Raw genomic sequence first — 18114 nt, forward strand, 5'->3', positions numbered from 1 at the left:
GGTATGTTAAAAATAATTTCTCGAAATGTTTCAAATTACATTGAAATGTAATTAGAGTACTCTGAAATCATTGTACAAAGTCCGTTGGTTATAGTTGTAACGAAGCGCCCAATTTGAATGGCAACAAAAAAGTTCCCAAATCACCTCGGATTTAAATCGAGAAGTCATTGTGTAGGCGGACTTCTTACACGAATAATGTACAAGTCAGAAGAGTTAAGCGATTTTTACATAATCAAAGATTGATAAATGAATAAGACAAATATGAATATTTCATCTTTTTACATTTCATCGTCTAAAGTGGCTAGTTAGTCTTTAGGTTAGTTAGTCTTAAGGGCTCGATTTTCGGCAACTCCTCGGCTAGCGCGTATTTTGCGTTTTTATTTAGGTTATGTATTTGCACCATTTATATTTTTACATTTATCAACACAATGACTTCCATTTGTTATATTGATAATAAGCCTGAATCTAGTTAACTTAAGTCCAGATATCAAAGGTATTAAAAGGTAGATATTAAGCAGAAACATATGCTTCCCAAAAATAATCAAGAAACTGCTGCTTTTATTTGACAAATTATCTTACTTATATTATAAATGCGAATGTTTAGATGGATGGATGGATGTTTGTTTGAAGGTATCTCCAGAACAGCTCAACGGATCTTGGATTGGATTTGGAATGAATATAGAATATAGTTTGAAAGAACATATAGGCTACTAATTATTATTCTTTTTAATTCCGCGCGGACGGAATCGCGGGCGACAGCTAGTTATTAATAAATCCATAAAAACAATATTATTAGCTCTGTAATGTTGAAAATCCATTTCATAGAATGTAATATTTAACAAAAAAAGGACCTTTCTTATAATTAAGTGGGATCGCTCTCGCGTCCGCTACCGCCACCTCCTGTGACTTGTAAGTTGTATCACGTGGGAGGTTGTAGCGCTACATGCGAACCGGCGAGCAACGCATCTGCATTGCTTGAGGTCATCAACCCCAAGTCGGTTTGGATTATAACGACCACTCCGATAAGGTCGTGATGTAAGTTTCGCCAAATACCGGACCAACGTTTCAAATTTGAATCTCGAACTTGCAACGTATTTTTTTCGATCTAAATATTCCGTGGCCGTTTCTGATTATCTTTTGCCATTGTTACATACTTATTACGAAGAGATATTTGAGTGTTTTTTCGATGTTTTCTTATCATTTTATGATACAACACAATATGTTTAAAAATGTGTTTGTGTGACGTTATTTGGAAAAAGTTAACTGTGAATATAAAACCTAATTTACACACTAGCCTCTTACCCTACGATAACTCGTGTTAATAGATTCATAAGTATTAAAAAATAACTGTAGCCTAGGTTATAAACCTTAACATAAACTTTCATAGAACAGAAATTACGATATGTTTTAAAAGAATATTTTGGTCTCAGAAACCCACGGCTAATGATTTTAAATAATCTATTACTATCGTTTATTCAGAAGTCAAACATGTAGTTAATATTATATAATTAATAAGAGATAACATACCCTCAATTATCTAATTCTGTCAACCCTACTGTAAAAACCGCTCACTTATTTTAAATGAGCAATGTAATCAGAGGAAAATCGAGCTACTAACCAGTTGACCGGTGATCTTAATTAAAGCGCTACAGGCTCCTTGTTACGATTACTTAAAGGTCAACCTGTTAGAGGCTGTAGCGACCGTGTTACTTACTTGAAAGTTCAAATTGGTGCACGTTACGAAAGCACCTATCGTTTGTAGCGACCAATATTTGTTAATCACATCTTTATGTCAATTTTCTGCTTAGATTTTAAAGATAATCAACAATAATTTAGTTAATTAAAACTTGACTACTTCACACAGAAGTTAGGTAAATCTTGGTTATGTAAAAAACTGAAATTCTGTGTCATTACCAAAGAAATATATTTATATTGGAAATGCTTATCTTGTAGGCGACGTAACGACATAAAACATATGTATTTTATCTATTAAAAACAGACAACCTTTCAGAAACTAGATTCATTTAGGTATTAAACAAGATCGGATTTACATTTAATCTTTAACGAGTATCTGTCCATGCAAATTCAATGTTGCAGCTTATCTGAGCCGAGCGTTGGGCGCGGTCGTTTTCTCCATACCTTAGGGCGCGTACACACGCTCCGCGACTCGTTATAGCAACCAGCTCCAAATAAGGCGTGGTATGCGACAATGGCCTGAAACAACTCGGCCTTTCTTCGCTTCGACCCGACTCGAAAAAGAAAAAGGTAACTGAATTCGCCTTGTTGCGAACCAGTGTGTGTCGTAAGTGTGTCGTTATTTCAATTTCGTCAAGAATTGATATACAAAAAGTTGAAGCTCACTTGTTTAATTTCGATAATGATTAACGAGAAACAAAACAAGATATTTTTCGGTAAATTAAGTTAAAAATTAGTATATTTTTCATAAATTAAATTTAAATTAAATTAAATGCTGTCATAGTATATTGTTTTCCTTATTTATAGACATGTATATTTTTATTTTCTTGTCCACCACAAATAAAATAAACATTTTCTACAATCCCTTACATTTGCTTGGTCATTCATTTTAACGATCTTAAAAATTGTGTCGAAATTTATTGACGAGGTCGATGTTTCATAAAAATAAACAAACTGAATAATCAATAGTCATTCTTGTCAACAAGCAAAATAATGAATATGTTTAAATTAATAGACCCTTACATTTCCCACCATATCTAAGTAATTCTCTGTTTCAATACATTTGTTTATCGTCAATAAAAACGCTGACGGGAAAAACATTGTACCACACAAATTGCAAAGAAAAAATCAACTACTTAAAAGGTAAGTTTATAATCAGCCAGCAATTCTATTACAATTGTTTTCATATTAAACTTTATAAATATCGTTTTCGTTCCCTAATTTAATTTACAAAGAGTTGAAAAAACTGTGTAAAGTACAGTCACATGCACAGTTTGAATTACGTCAAATCTCAGAACAGCAGCCTTAATTCGTTCAAAGAATTAAATTCGGTTCCCACTTAGGATCGAATACCGTACAACAAGTCACACAAGTTATATTATAATTCATCACGGATGTAAGTATTTTGCCTAAAGTTTTCAATCTGATTGCATTGTGAGCATTAAAGGATATTTCACCGATAGGGTAGGGAATAAAAGTCCTCGACTGTACAACGGTCTTTTCCCAATTGTTTTCGAGTTGTGAAGTAATTCCGAGAAATGACTATTGTTCTTATCTGGTGACGTAATCATCGACACTCCATTAGGACATCGCCTACGTGTTGACTCGATGTGTGAGAGCCGTAACACACTCGCGGACATACGTATTTACAAAACATATTAGCTTGTATGGCCCAAAAAGTTGTTTAGTATACGCTTGATTTAGCACTGTTTAGTGACGAATGTTTTTGATTTTAGTACCAGATTGAGCTGTTAGTAAAAACAAAATTCCCACGACAATAGTATGAAGTTTTATTTTAGTAATAATAATAAAAAACTTTAAAAAACTGCATACCTTACTGCAGAGATTTTTTCCCCGGCATATTGCAATTTCTATTCCTTGCTTTAGATTTTACAATTACCGGTGTTCGATTTGCGTTCTTCGCTTTTTCCCCTTGACCTTTGAGAACGGAAAACGAAGGATTGCGTTAATTTTTCAAAATGTTTTTCATAAGGGTGCTAGTAAAGTTATCGGAAAAAATGTACCTATCAGTTTTATGTAATCCAAAACTTACGTATTAGAATAACAATTCGAACCATTGGGATGATTTCGTTATATTTTTTCTGATATATTGGCTATGGGTTAGAATGTTAAAACATTGTTTTCCTCAACACAATATTTCATAAGTCATGACAATTTATCTTGCGATACATCAGCCTGTAGTCATTCAAACAAGGGAAGTCGGAAATCTTGAGTCACAAAAGCGATACAAAAACGCTGCCAGATTTGTAAAATAAAAATCCATTTGGCAAAGTCGGACATAACACGCGACGCGAACACAACGAAACTTTATCGCCATTAAGACGCCATTGTTGTAGAATTGGGCACGAAGAACGATTCGCGTCGCTCAGAAATTCGACTCCCCCAGTCAAAATATACACACGTCATTACCACGTCCAAACTAAAGAGCGCTCTACCCTCCAATAAACCGAATACTTTTTGACAAATATTGAAAGAGATTTAAAAGATCAAAGTTAATTGGACGTGTATTATACCGCATACAGACTTCTTAACGGTACTGTAATAATTTATAATCATTATGACACAAGTGCAACGTTCGCATACAAGTGGAGAGAACGGGATTCGATTTAGAGTACAAGTTATAACTAATGAAGGTGTAAAGCTATTGCGACTGCACAAAGCAAGGCCTCATCCACACGGTACTACATTTTCTTATGTAAAGTTCTGTTTTACAGTCGGCAATCAGTGATTTTTGTAAATAAGTATTTCCCTTAAATAATAAGTTAAAACAAAAGTTTAAAAGGGAAGAATTCTGTTACTCTGAAACACTTGCCTTTATTTTTTTTAACCTTTTTATAACGCTATAAGTTACTCTTTCGCTGCTGAAAGGAAAAAAATAATTTAGTAATGACTGTTGTTCATTTAATATTGTCGAATCAAATGTACTAATTACAAAAAAAAACACTTTTTAAAAGCCAAAAATTATTTCTTAATAAACAGCATAAAGCGTGTGTGTGTGTTAGACCTAAGTATATAGTTGTAATGAAGTTCACGTTAGTCCGGACATCGTGCGAGGCTGAACAGCCTTGTTTAATATTTATGCGCGGACTGTGTCAAACGAATGGATTACTGTTTAAATTTCCGCAATATATCTGAAATGTGCGAAAACCAACGAATACATATTTGAGAAAACGATGTATTCTATAAACACGAGAAATATTGCACAGATAAATAATTACCTAATATTGAAAATCATGAAATAGACAAAATTAACATTTCGGCGGAAGCATATCTTGGGGGCTAGACAAAGTAACATTTGATAAGCGAAGTCGTTAATCGAAAAGCAAAAATGTATGGAAGTAAAACAAAAACAACTTGAGAGGTGTCAAGGGACACCCGGATGGAACGAAGTTCCTTTCGATTAATTAGTGAAGGAACCAATGTTTATTCTATGAATAAAAAACTTAAGTCTTCACAAGAAGTACATTTTATTTCTATGAATTTTTGTTATATATTGTCACATCGTTGCCATGGTTACTATAGCAAAAAGTGTCGTGACAACTTTTCGTAAGAATTTTTTCCGTCTAGCCCCCCTTTCACAACGCGCGATAAGGAACTTCGTTCCAATACTTTTCGTTTTATACTACAAATTCTTAACATGAATTCTTTTAAAGTCAATTACATTGTACCATTATTGTTAGTGATGCGTGAAATGCTTTGCGAACTAGTCGTCGTGTAAAACTAAAGAACAGGTTCGTATATGTATCCAGAGCTATTCTGCGTATACTCATAAAATGTTTTCTATGCAGAAGGTGCTAATTAAGTAGGCACTAAATCTTGCTTTATTTGTACAGCGACCGCAATCTTCTCGTGCTAAGATCCTACTGACAATGATTATGAAGTGAAAGCTCGGTTACCTTTTAAGAGGAAAATGTTCACCTTTCTGACTTAAGAGAAGGTAGGCGTAATTACGAATTTTCTTACACAGATCTTTACCTATATGAATTTACATATTCCGTTGATCGTTTATAGATATATCCTAGTTTGTGATTATAACATGTGACATTGAAGAAGAAATCCTTAATTCACAACTTCACCTCAGGGCAAACTCTTCTTGAAAATCTAAATTTTCTCTATCTGTTTTCTACGCTTGTAGATTGTAAATTCGAGTAAATACGACTAGGAATGGGTTTTGCATGTATATCCATTCCATTGTAGTAACTTGGTGGTGTAATTTCGTATTCTTACTCGGGGTGTTATATGAATTAAAAACAGTAAGTCTTTTTGATTTTTCAAACTAATCTCTAGTAAGACATTTATAAATGTCTTAAAATCGCTGTCATACCTTGTATGTGTTATATTATTGTGCATTGTTGTTTCGTGTGAAATGCGGCGAGCGCGGCGGAGTCACGGCCGAGCAAGGCCACGTCGGCCGTTACACAAAGACGCCGATAGACATTCCTAAAAATGTTTACTCATAAAAAAACCGCGTCTACCAGCTCGAAAAACGTTCTCACAAACCTAGGCATCTCATTAAAAATGTTATCCCCAATTACATTATTCATTTATTAGGCGAATTTGATGATCAACCAAATCATGCAAACTTAGATTAAGTTGTTCTGTACCTATGGTTGGTTTTTAATTTCCATCTAAACCATCTTGTTGTAATCCTGACATTTCTGAAGTTTCGTGGGTAAAAGTGGTTAGTTGGTGAGGATTTGCTGTTCAAAGTACAGATCTACTTACTTAATTTAAAACTATGATGCGCATCTGCATCTTGTCCGGCGCGGCGTAGTTGTTCGTATGGATAAACTATTTATTATGCTCAGATTAAGGTTATAGGAATCTATATATAATCTATACCTAATGTTAAAAAGAAAAAGATTTGATGATTTATTTGTTTGCATTGAAAAATAGGTTCTGAAATTATTGAACCGATTTGGAAAAATCTTTCACTGTTGGAAAGCTACGCTACACTATCCATAGGTGATATAGGCTATATTTATTATTAGATTTTTGTGCAACTGCTTGTTTGAAAATAAAACTAGTACTTATAAATTTCATATACGTTTACTTGTAAATTATTTGTGCTTAATATTTCACAATCATCTTAGTTGTTAATCACACGACACATTTATTAACATAATTTTACACATTTCAGTGTGTAATTTCATAATTCAATGTCCTGGCATTTAGAGTACTTCATGTCACTCTCAATAATGGAAGAAGCTAAAGTGCTTACTGTTAGATATTAATTATTAAATTTAGTGTAGAGAGGAATTATTTTACTAATGTGTTGTAATAATCTCTTATATGTAATATTTTCTTAAACTTATTTACTTTGTTAAAACATATCTTAGTTTATAAAATTATGTTAATACCACATATTACATATACATTTTTTTTAGGAATTCGTTCCTCTTTGATTAACCGTAGGCTACTGAGACCAAAATCTCTGCACAAAACAAATCGTCATCCCTATCTCTAACAAAACATATATAACAATATTATGATTTCAACGTAGGTTTCGGTCTCAGAAACCCACAGTAAATTGATTACATGTATATAAAACAATTGTTGATACAAATCTTGGTATTTAAAACCTTTATAAACGTTAATCAGACCTCAAAATACAATGAACATAAATATGTGTTCTATCATACATCTGGCAACAGTTCATGGCTATTGTATTGCATTATCCTTCATTCGGTATGTTGTAATTTTTATATATTTACTTTTTATTGGCATCAGTTACGACAGACGTTCTCGTAATGTCTTGTTTAAGTTGTCATTTCGTAAATTTGATGGCGTTCGTTCGCGTATTGAATGAATAATTCATGGATTTAAACGAAATGTTCGCGTATTGACTTCGATTGCGATTTTTATGTACGAAATAACGTCTTAAATATAATATAATGTAATAATAAGATATTCATTTTGTACCATTTATTATATAACAGCAATATTTGAATGGTTTTCAGCAAAGAAATATTTTTACAGTAAACTCGCTTGCAATTTCAAAAAGAGTTACGTTTTTCTTACCCAATTTATTTTTTACAAGAAATTGTAAATTCTAAATAAAATTGTTCATTTGAAATTATCTATTGAATTCATATTTTCTTTACATTAACCAATTATGATGTATCCCGTATGGTCTAGTGGCTAGGATACCTGGCTTTCACCCAGGAGGCTCGGGTTCGATTCCCGGTACGGGAAGATGACTTTTTGGGCATCTTTTGACAGGAATGAAAATCATCATGCACCTACGTCCAAGTTTTATTTTCCAAACCTTGATATTACTAAATGCTTTTAATTTTCTTCAATAATTAAAATTTTCACATTTCTCACTTTGAGCAAAATAAATTAACACTTTTCCATATTTTATTAACACTCTGAATATATATTCAACAAATACTTGGATGATTTATAAACTAGCTGTAGCCTGCGACTCCGTCCACGCGGAATTAAAAAAAAATAGTAAGTAGCCTATGTGTTCTTCCAGACTATGATCTTCATCTATGTCAAATTTCATCGAGATCCGTTGAGTCGTTTTGGAGATACCTTTTAACAAACATCCATCCATCCATCCCAACAGTCGCATTTATATTATTAGTAAGATTAACCGATGCACACACATATGCAGTTCCATATCAAGTCAATGGATGGTAAGCACTTCTATAAGGACATAATTAAATAAATAGTCCAAAGCCTTAATATGAGTGCTATTGAACTCGAGACACGTGGAAAAGATTAATCTGACGAATAGACAAATGAAATCACAAAAACTATATGAAAACAGTACAGTGTTATCACAAGAAAATTATTTAAGATAATAATTAGGCAAATTAGAATAACAAATTAGCGAGCACCATGACGAGAGCGGAGGCGCTGAGAGGGGCGGCGGTCACGGGAGCGCGCCCCCGTACATTGCGCATACACTTGACAAGATTTTGGGAGCTATAATAAATATTTTCAGGGCTCCGTATCATTTCTAGAATACTAATGTATTAAATTACATTGAATTTTTTATAGTAATATAAATTTTTACATTACTATAGAAATGCAGGCCACTTTTAACTAAGTTAACTTTAACTAAGGCTAAGTTAACCTCATGGGGTGCGAAAAGCGAGATAGTGCTTAATGATTAACATGTATTCAAGGTGCTTTGGGTGGGTCTCAAATCTCTATACCGGTGGTTTTTGTATCTGGGCAACGGTACCCTAAAAGAAGCGCATCGACAGTCAAGAATCAGTTTAAGTCATGGGACAGCTGCACCGACCGACGTCGGCACAACACAATGAACCTGCCAAAGCAGCCCTTGCGGAACGTAACACATTACAATATTCGCTCCAAATCACAGCCGAATTAAAGGAGTATTCACGAATAATTTAAAGACATTACACCAACCAGCTTTTATATATCAATTTAGAAACATTAAGCTACTTCTTTTTATGTAATGATTATTATTCAAAGACATATTAGTAATAACATGCGATGTTATATGCTTTGAACTTGACATATAATAATAGTTAGGACAAGAACGATATTTACGGTTTTTAAAATCTTACTAACATTATGAACGCGAATGTTTAGATGTGTAGATGGATAGAGGGATCATGTTTGTTAGAAGATATCTGTAAACCAGCTCAACGGATCTCGATGTAATTTGGCATAAATATAATATATAAACTGGAAGAATACAGGTTACTAATTATTATTTTTTTAATACCACGCCGAGGAAGTCGCGCACGACCGTTAGTATTATATATATTCAAACAGCATTACGAATTTATCAAAAATTAGCAATCATAAAACGTGCTTAGATGAAGGAAATAGCATTGGGACAAGGTTAAGTTACGCTGCACGAATCATGGCTAAATAACCTCACCGACGTTTTGTGTTTCCTAAAAACACGAGGATTCATAAAAATTTTCAAGGTTTTAGAATAAAGGGGACGTGAAACCTTCGCTCGCGGAATAATCAGTAGATATTTGTATTCATTTGACGTGTTTATTCTCAAAATAAATGGCCAAGTCACTGCTGCATACAATGGTGGCAACATCCTAGTGCGTGGGCCGCAGTGAGTCAGCGTAGCAACATACTCCAGCCCTAGGGCTCCGCTAGTCTAGTCTGCATTCCATGTGGGCGAGCCGTACCTACTTTGGCTGGGTGAAAGTTAGCGCCGGAACGAAAGCCTGCGATATCTCTCCGATATGACCGCCGCAAAACGAGAACGGAAAATACACGTTATTATGTTTCGTAGCGATATTGAATTCTGTTGACTTACGGACGAAATCAATATTCGATCTCTAACCATTTTTTATCTGTCATATTCCTAATTAACATTTGCAATCCATTTGGTTCAAATTTAACCAAACTAAAGTTCGCAATACCAATCTGGAAACATAATCTTTTGTTCAGATGTTTTTTCACGATCAAATAATTTTTATACTCCGCTTCATATAAAGAGCAGTTAAATCTTTTTCGGATCAATCTCAAGGATCAAATATAGATTTCGGCAGTTAATAAAACACAAACAGACATAGTCCAATGTTCGTAAGATTAAAGTGATGTTTTTTTACAAAAGTACATCATTGCTTTTTTAAATCATTTGACAACCTCTATTTCTATACAGACTTAATCAGCTAGATAAAGCATCATCTTTAACCTTATTGATACAATAAAGATTTATTATACGATTATATCAACTGATAGTAATCTTAGTCGATAACAAAGGGTAATATAATTCCAAAGACAAAATCGCGGGCAATAGTTAGTTTGAAAATAAATTTAAATTTATTCTAAGACATCATTTATTGCACGTTTCGTGGACTATTGTGTAATAAATAAAAATAAAAGAGTAACTATAAACCTAACTATAAACCTCAGACGGGGACGCAGTTTTAATTGTCTAAACCTAGTTTAAACTAAAGCTTATAGACTAACATAACAATAAAAATTATTTTTGTGGCTATTTATATGTTAATACATATTTAAACCGATTTATATAATTCATTCCGATCCTTCACAATAATAGTATTATGTATATCTTGAGGAAAATCTCTAAAGTTGCTTTCTTCAGATCTTTCAGACTAACAATGAATTTCAAAAGTCAACTCTACAATTTTATTTACTCTTTTACATAATTTTATTGGTACCATTCATGACTAAAATTTAAAAAAAAATGAATTTCATACCTACCATAAATTTCCGAGACCACTTTATAAACTCTTGGCAAGCATAAAATATTAAATATTGAACAAAAAAAGCGCAGTAAAAAGGTAAGAAGTTTGTTCTGAGAGTACTTGTATCTCGTATGGCATGGTGTGCGCTGCCAAACGGGTCTCTGAGTCATCGACCCCGGCTGAATTAGATTACTCGTTATAAATTATATGGACGTAAGTTGGTACACTGACTAGAATTTTCGAGCTGAGAGGACCGGTCGAGCGTTTACCTCACAATAAATGCATGATAACGTTTTATTTTTCTTTTACTAATGGCTGTCATTTATTACAATTTGTTTTATGTAATCTGTATTTTTATCAATCGTTTAAACGTTTCTTTTTTTGTTGATGAATTCAACTGTCAGTGTTGTCCCTTGATGTTGATTGTATGGAAGGGAAGTGACATGGACTTTTGTTGGCAAAGATGTAGCTTGCGTTTTCTATTTCGATCCTACATTGTCTTAACTTCTATTGAAACTGAGGTTTGGGATTTAATTATGAAGTACTAGCTTTTACCCGCGACTCCGTCCGCGCAGAATAAAAAATAGAAAACGGGGTAAAACTTATCCTATGTCCTTTTCCTGGTTCTAAGCTACCTGCCCACCAATTTTCAGTCAAATCGATTCAGCCGTTCTTGAGTTATAAATGGTGTAACTAACACAACTTTCTTTTATATATATAGATTTAACGCAAAAAATTTAAATAAAGGGTGAAAGAGAATGCATATGTTAATTAAAATTTAAAATATTTTAACGCTGTGACAACAAACTTCTTTATCGAAACATACAAACAAAAAGTTGGAAATATAAGAAATATTTCTTCAAAAAGAGATTCTGCATTTTCCGATAACTACTGCATTTACAAAATAAATTTGAAATGGACGCTGTTGAAACATCATAATACTAATAGGTTAAGATTATTAAGATTTATGTATATTGCTATTGTATATTATTCAAATGAATTGATTCCAATTTGTAGGTTATTTCAAATATAACCTCTTTATTGGCTGACAACAAAGCTAATGACTTATGCATACCAATAATAATACTTGTAATATTTGCCACTTGAAAGTCCGGTCTATATTGTCAACCAACAACAATGTATGAAGCGAAGCTTATCACATTTGGCCAAGAAGATTCAGACAACTTTGACTCCAAATACAATTACAATACAGGTGATTTTCCTTTGGTTTTCTCGTTTGTAATTATGACAAAATTCTTACTTTGAAACAAAATCCCTGTGCAAAATATGTGAATGTTATTCGAAGAATATTTGCACTTGTGATTGTGACATGCGAAACATTGGCTTGTTCTTAACTATAACAATTATTAGTGGCTTTTATAAGTAAAAAATTTTAGTAAGTATAGCACGCAAGAAAGTATAGATATACTAACGGTCGACTTCGTCAGCGCAGGATTTAAAAAAAGTAGTAATACTATGTCTGTATCCTTCCCCTTCATAGTTCTGTCAAAATCGGTCTAGCAATTCCACAGATTACCCTGTACAAACTCGGCCTTGCGGACATATGTACAGACAATTTTTTTTAAATTGGTTTTTCGTTATCAGCAACACAAATACGTGTATAAAAGGTGATTTTTCTTATTGAGGACAATATGACAGACACTCCATTTTTATTAATATGTATAGAGAATTGCTTAACGCACAGTTAGAAATAAGTGATTTTTCTTCCTCAATATGACATATAGACACTCCAATTTTATTAATATATATAGAGGATTACTTAACGCACAGTTATTTCTAAATAATACAAAAGCGACTTCATTAATTATTATAATAAAAGGAACAGAAGAAACTCCGTTTTCATAGTTACTTTTACACTTTAAAAATAGTAAAATAAATATGTAATGATTTGATCAAGAATCATACGACCTTCGGTCCGTTTTGACCATATATAGAAAATGAGACCACGTGTGTGCGTCGGTCAACTTAACCGACATACGTTAATTGGTTCCAATGACGGACAATCTTCGTCAACTCGGCAATTTTGTGAATTACTTGTGATCAGTTCTCAGTAAATAATCTACGTAATTGGTTCTATTTTAAAACGCTCCAAATTTACTCAAGAAATGATTTTAAGGTTAGACTTTATTACATCAAAATCGTCCCTAACTCACTTAAATTAAGGGCGATTTTGTTGTATCAATGCATGTACGAGACATTCACAAATATTCAGATTACGATTAAAGAAGAAAGATAAGTCCTTTGGTACGAAGATACTAATCTTTGGATCTATAGAAGCGATTCATAATTTATATGGATCTAATATTTATCCAGGATAAGTTTCTTAACTTGAAATTATAATAATATTTGTGAACCTAGTTAAGGAGCCAAGGCGATACTGATGTTGTAATCATTTAAGTATGCAATAAAGAATCTTTATTATTATTTAATTCTATACAAATTTCATATAAGTCAACAAAATTCTCAAGTTACTCAAAAGGTTCACGAGAATTTGTGTTATTTGAAATTACTTATACTTTCTTAGCCGTTTCGATGATTTTCGTTAACGATTCGAGCCAAGATGGATACTTAGTATATTTGGTATAATCTTAATATATATATTTCTTGTGTGCGTGTGTATGTGACTGAACTCCTCCTAAACGACTGGACCAATTTTGATGAAATTTTTTGTGTGTGTTCGTGGAGATTCGAGAATGGTTTAGATTTACAGTTTTTTTTTTTTTTTTTTTTTAATTCCGCGCGGACGGAGTCGCGACCGACAGCTAGTTATTTATAAATATTTATCTATTCCGTAAACTTCTACATCAAGATTTGAATTAGCATCGCGACAATTTGATATCATACCTAATATTGCGGGGCGACTGAACTTAACACAAGCGACATGACTCAAACGCAAAATCCGGTTTGTGTTTACAATAAACTAACATTTTCCGATGACTTTTCCTCTTAGATGACAACATACTGGGCGTGGCTGACTGCGTAACAGCCCACTCGATTGATACAACTGTCCGATGTTGTAGCTAAGATAAAAAATAACACTTATGTAAAGATCATTAAAACCACTGAAAATGGCTTGGCAAGATTCAAAAAATATCTTATACAAGTACACATGCTGCTCACTACATTAGTAAGCACACATTAACCACATTCCAGTTTGCAGAGCTAAGTGAAATTATTAAGTTATTAAGACGAGCGAAGGCGCGAATTTGCCTCTCGAGGCTAGAGCGAACGTGCGCTGCGTAGTTTCGTTACATGAAGCCTCTTCATCTGTTACTTAATATTAATTAAAATACGTAAAATGTCGAATTTATTATTGCCTGTGACATGAATGACATCTTGAAATTAGATTTCCTGTCCTCAATCGAAACTTCACGCTGCTGAGCAATATAATTTCTGTTATAAAAATCGTACCTATCACTGTACAGAAGCTAGCTATCATCTGATACTGAGTTATGTAAAATTTACTGTTATCCTTTGAAAAGATAGACAAAAGAAATGCCTTTCTCTTGAAATACTTTCAGGATTTTTAAAGAAATTTGCAAAACACCCTTCATGATAGTACACATCTAATATTCCCGACAGGAAATGTAGAAAAATCGTTTCAGTTACATTACCTGTATTTCGCAGTAAACATATTTAAACCGCGATATAAGATTGAAGTATATAGAAGCAAAAGTCAAGTCCAATGAACAATGAGCGTCAAGATTATATCTCCGGAGAGCGCTGAGCACGAAGCGGCCACAGCCTGTCTGTGAGATAGCTACGGCTGTACGGCATTGTCGGCCCTAAGTCGGCGATTATGTGAACGTTAAACATTAACGACGCTATTTATAGTCGTTCGAAATTCGTATCGTAATCACTTCGAATCGAAATGAAACTATACGCATGAAGCACACTACAACACGAAAACAAAGCATAAACGGAACACAGAGTATTATCCATATTACATCTGGTTTCGCGTAGTGACCTCTACTAGATTGCTAGAATAATTTAAATCCCTGTATATTTCATAGAAGAGCTTTGATACTGTTTCGGTCCCTTTCGCGGCTTTTCTCTATCACAATTATTTTTTTGAATTTGCTGAAATATTAACTAAGTATATCGAAGGATAATGTAATGAACCCCCACGATTACATCACGATCTGCAGAGTGGCGTATCTGGCAGGACAGTGAGGGTACCTCTGTTAACGGCTTATCTATCGAACAATAGAAATTCGTAGCGGCCGAACCCAAATTGCTTTTACTGAATGCTTCGAGACGACAAAACGATCTTTACTATCCTCAGCTTAAATGCGGGGAGAATTGCGTAGTTACTTTTATATGTGGGTTCACTGTTTCATTACTGCGGTTTACGACTACATAGGAAGTTTATTTTGCTTGATAGCTTAGTTTTCACGTACTTTATTGTGTTATAGATACAATTATCCTTAATTCACAGGAATATTTTAGCAAAAAGAGCATCGATTAATATCTCTCAAACGTATTCTACTAATAAAGCCAAGATCTCTCGTGATTAGCAATCTTATACTTTTGACAGAAGGACATAGACGCTTATACTGGGATGAAAAATGTCAGAAATCATTTCTAAGATTAAAGAATGTCCTAGTCAATGCACCCGTAGGATATCCATTGCTAGAGAGCCAGTTTGTTTTGGATACCGATGCGAGCAACGTGAGCCTGGGAGTCATTTTATTTCAAAACCAACGTGGATAGAAGAAGGTTATTGGTTATTTTAGTAAAACACTATCCAAACCGGAGCCCAAATGTTCTTATAAGCATGACTGGTAGAAATTTAATTTATTCAGTAATATATATTTAAAATCCCAATCCCAGATTAGGTACAATATCAATTGACATAAGTTGAAGGAAAACTACATTCTTAATTTAAAAATTATAGAAACATTTTGCTTTCGTTTTTCATTTGTTCGTTCTTATGTTTGCGAAGGTTAGAAGAAATTATCGAGCGCATTATAAGCCTAAGTCACGTTCCGTATACAAAATAAGACAGTCTCAAACTAGCGTTTTGCGTCTGCCCTCTTAAGTATAACTTTAGTGTAATAATGGGAGGTTAAAACTCACGAACCTCTCTCGTCTTTACGATCGATACTTCAAAACCTGTATATAGTATCCATTACCCTTTCGGTGCGATTTTTTTTTTTACTTTATATGTACACAATGACGAAAAATAATGGTTAAATTATTTACAAGATTATCTGAGATTTCCAACAAAGTACTATCTAATATTATACTAAAGAACGTGATGGATTTACTTGTGATATATTTTGTTTATATAAACACCTATAAACACACTGACAATTAAAGTTGCTTACAGGAGAGGTTAGATAAAAAAATAAGGGTATAGATGTTATTATTATAAATGTTTTTTTTTTCTTTCTTAAACTCGTCGTCATAACATAGTATGTATTAGTTAATAAAAGGTTATTTACGTCATGTGGAGGTTCAAATACTTCGTAATAATAGTTAATGAAATCGTTTGTTCTTATCGGACAAAGCTTTTCTGAATGTTATTTTTCTCTCATTGTATTTCTGAAGTTATAAGCTCCGAGGACAAAGTAAAGCTTAATAGAGCTTTTTCGGCAAATATTTCGTAGCTTTTAGTAATGTAATTATGACATGTTTGTTGTTTACTTTTCGTACAATATGGAAATATATTCTCAAGCTACAGTTAACTTTATTTATTGTACAAACTGTGTACTGTTCGGAAAAAAAAAAGAAACAAAAGAAAACACATTAAATTACTAACAATATTAGTAACATTATAAATACGAAAGTTTAGATAGATGGATGGATGTTTGTTTGAAGGTATCTCAAGAACGACTCAACCGATCTCGATGAAATATCGTTTTGGCATAGACCATAGTTTGTAAGAACACATAGATTACTTATTATGTTCTTTTTCAATACCACACGGACGGAGTCGCGGGCGACAGCTAGTGATTTCATATTTCGAATACTCGTAACATTTTCTCCCGTGGGATGATAATAACCGACGGTTAAATACCGTTACAAACCAATAGATTCCAGACTCCGCGTAGGTGGGTCTTTACCTCGCGTCTTTACAAAACATTAAATCCATTGAACTACCTCAAGTAAAGTTAAATTTAGTTAAAGATAATTCAAATACACACGCGACTTGTTATCTATTCTTCTATACTAACATTTTATAGAGGAAAGATTTGTATTTTTGTATGTAATAAATAAACTCAAAAACTACTGGACCAATTTCGAAAAATCTTTTGCCATTTAAAAGCTACACTGAGTAACACAGGCTTAATTTATTACAAGTTTTTTTTTTTATTTCGCGAATACAAAGTCACAGGCTAGTACAGTCAAAACCGTTTATAGCGACATCGTTTAGAACAACATACCGGTTAAATTGACCAAAATCAAAGGTCCTGGCTGAATGTTATTACATATCTTCCCTAATACCTGTCACCGGTTGTTACAACTATCGGTTTTTACGACTCAATATGAGTAGTCCCTTCGATGTCGTTATAACAGATTTTGACTGTATTTAATAATATTGAACAAAAAAAAATCAACGGGTTTATACCACCACGATAAAAAAGTGTATTAATTGTGGCCAGAAATATACTGAAATATGATATATTATATAGAGCGTCGGTGGCACTTGACTTGCAATCTGGAGGTCCTGGGTTCGAATCCCGCCATGCACTAATGTGTTTTTCGAATTTCGATTTACATATGTACATTTATCCGACGTTCTTACGGTGAAGGAAAACATCGTGATGCAACCTGCACATATCTGAGAAGAAATTCAATGATATGTGTGAAGTCAACCAACCCGCACTTGGCCAGCGTGGTTAACTATGGCCTAAACACCCCTAAGTTGGAGTAGGCTCCGAGCCCCTCGGTGGGGACATATACCGAGCTGATGATGATGATTTATTAAACTAACTATATACATATATTTGCGTTACACATCTGTAATAGACCTCAAACATGAATACAACTAACCTCTGTACATTCCCTAATGTAAGATAATTCATTTAAAATGCGTAAAAGTAAGAAGATTTTAGTTTAAAACACATTTAGTTACAGTATTATGTCTTTATTATAAATGATTGGGTGAGATTCGTTCTAGTTGTGTGGTCTTGTCGATGTTAATACCAGTTTTAAAAATGTCATCGTTCATGTATTAATACCTTAAAACCTCAGTAGCGCAGTTTAC

At 33.4% G+C, this 18114-nt stretch overlaps 1 non-coding gene across 1 annotated transcript; it reads left to right on the forward strand.

Moving 5' to 3' along the window:
* Nucleotides 1-7839: 7839 nt before the first annotated feature.
* On the forward strand, nucleotides 7840-7911 carry Trnae-uuc. The gene has a single exon. It is a non-coding gene; the product is annotated as a tRNA-Glu (tRNA).
* The last annotated feature ends 10203 nt before the right edge of the window (nucleotides 7912-18114 follow it).

The sequence above is a fragment of the Papilio machaon genome, chromosome 2 (assembly GCF_912999745.1).
Source record: "Papilio machaon chromosome 2, ilPapMach1.1, whole genome shotgun sequence".
Taxonomy (NCBI): Eukaryota; Metazoa; Arthropoda; class Insecta; order Lepidoptera; family Papilionidae; genus Papilio; species Papilio machaon.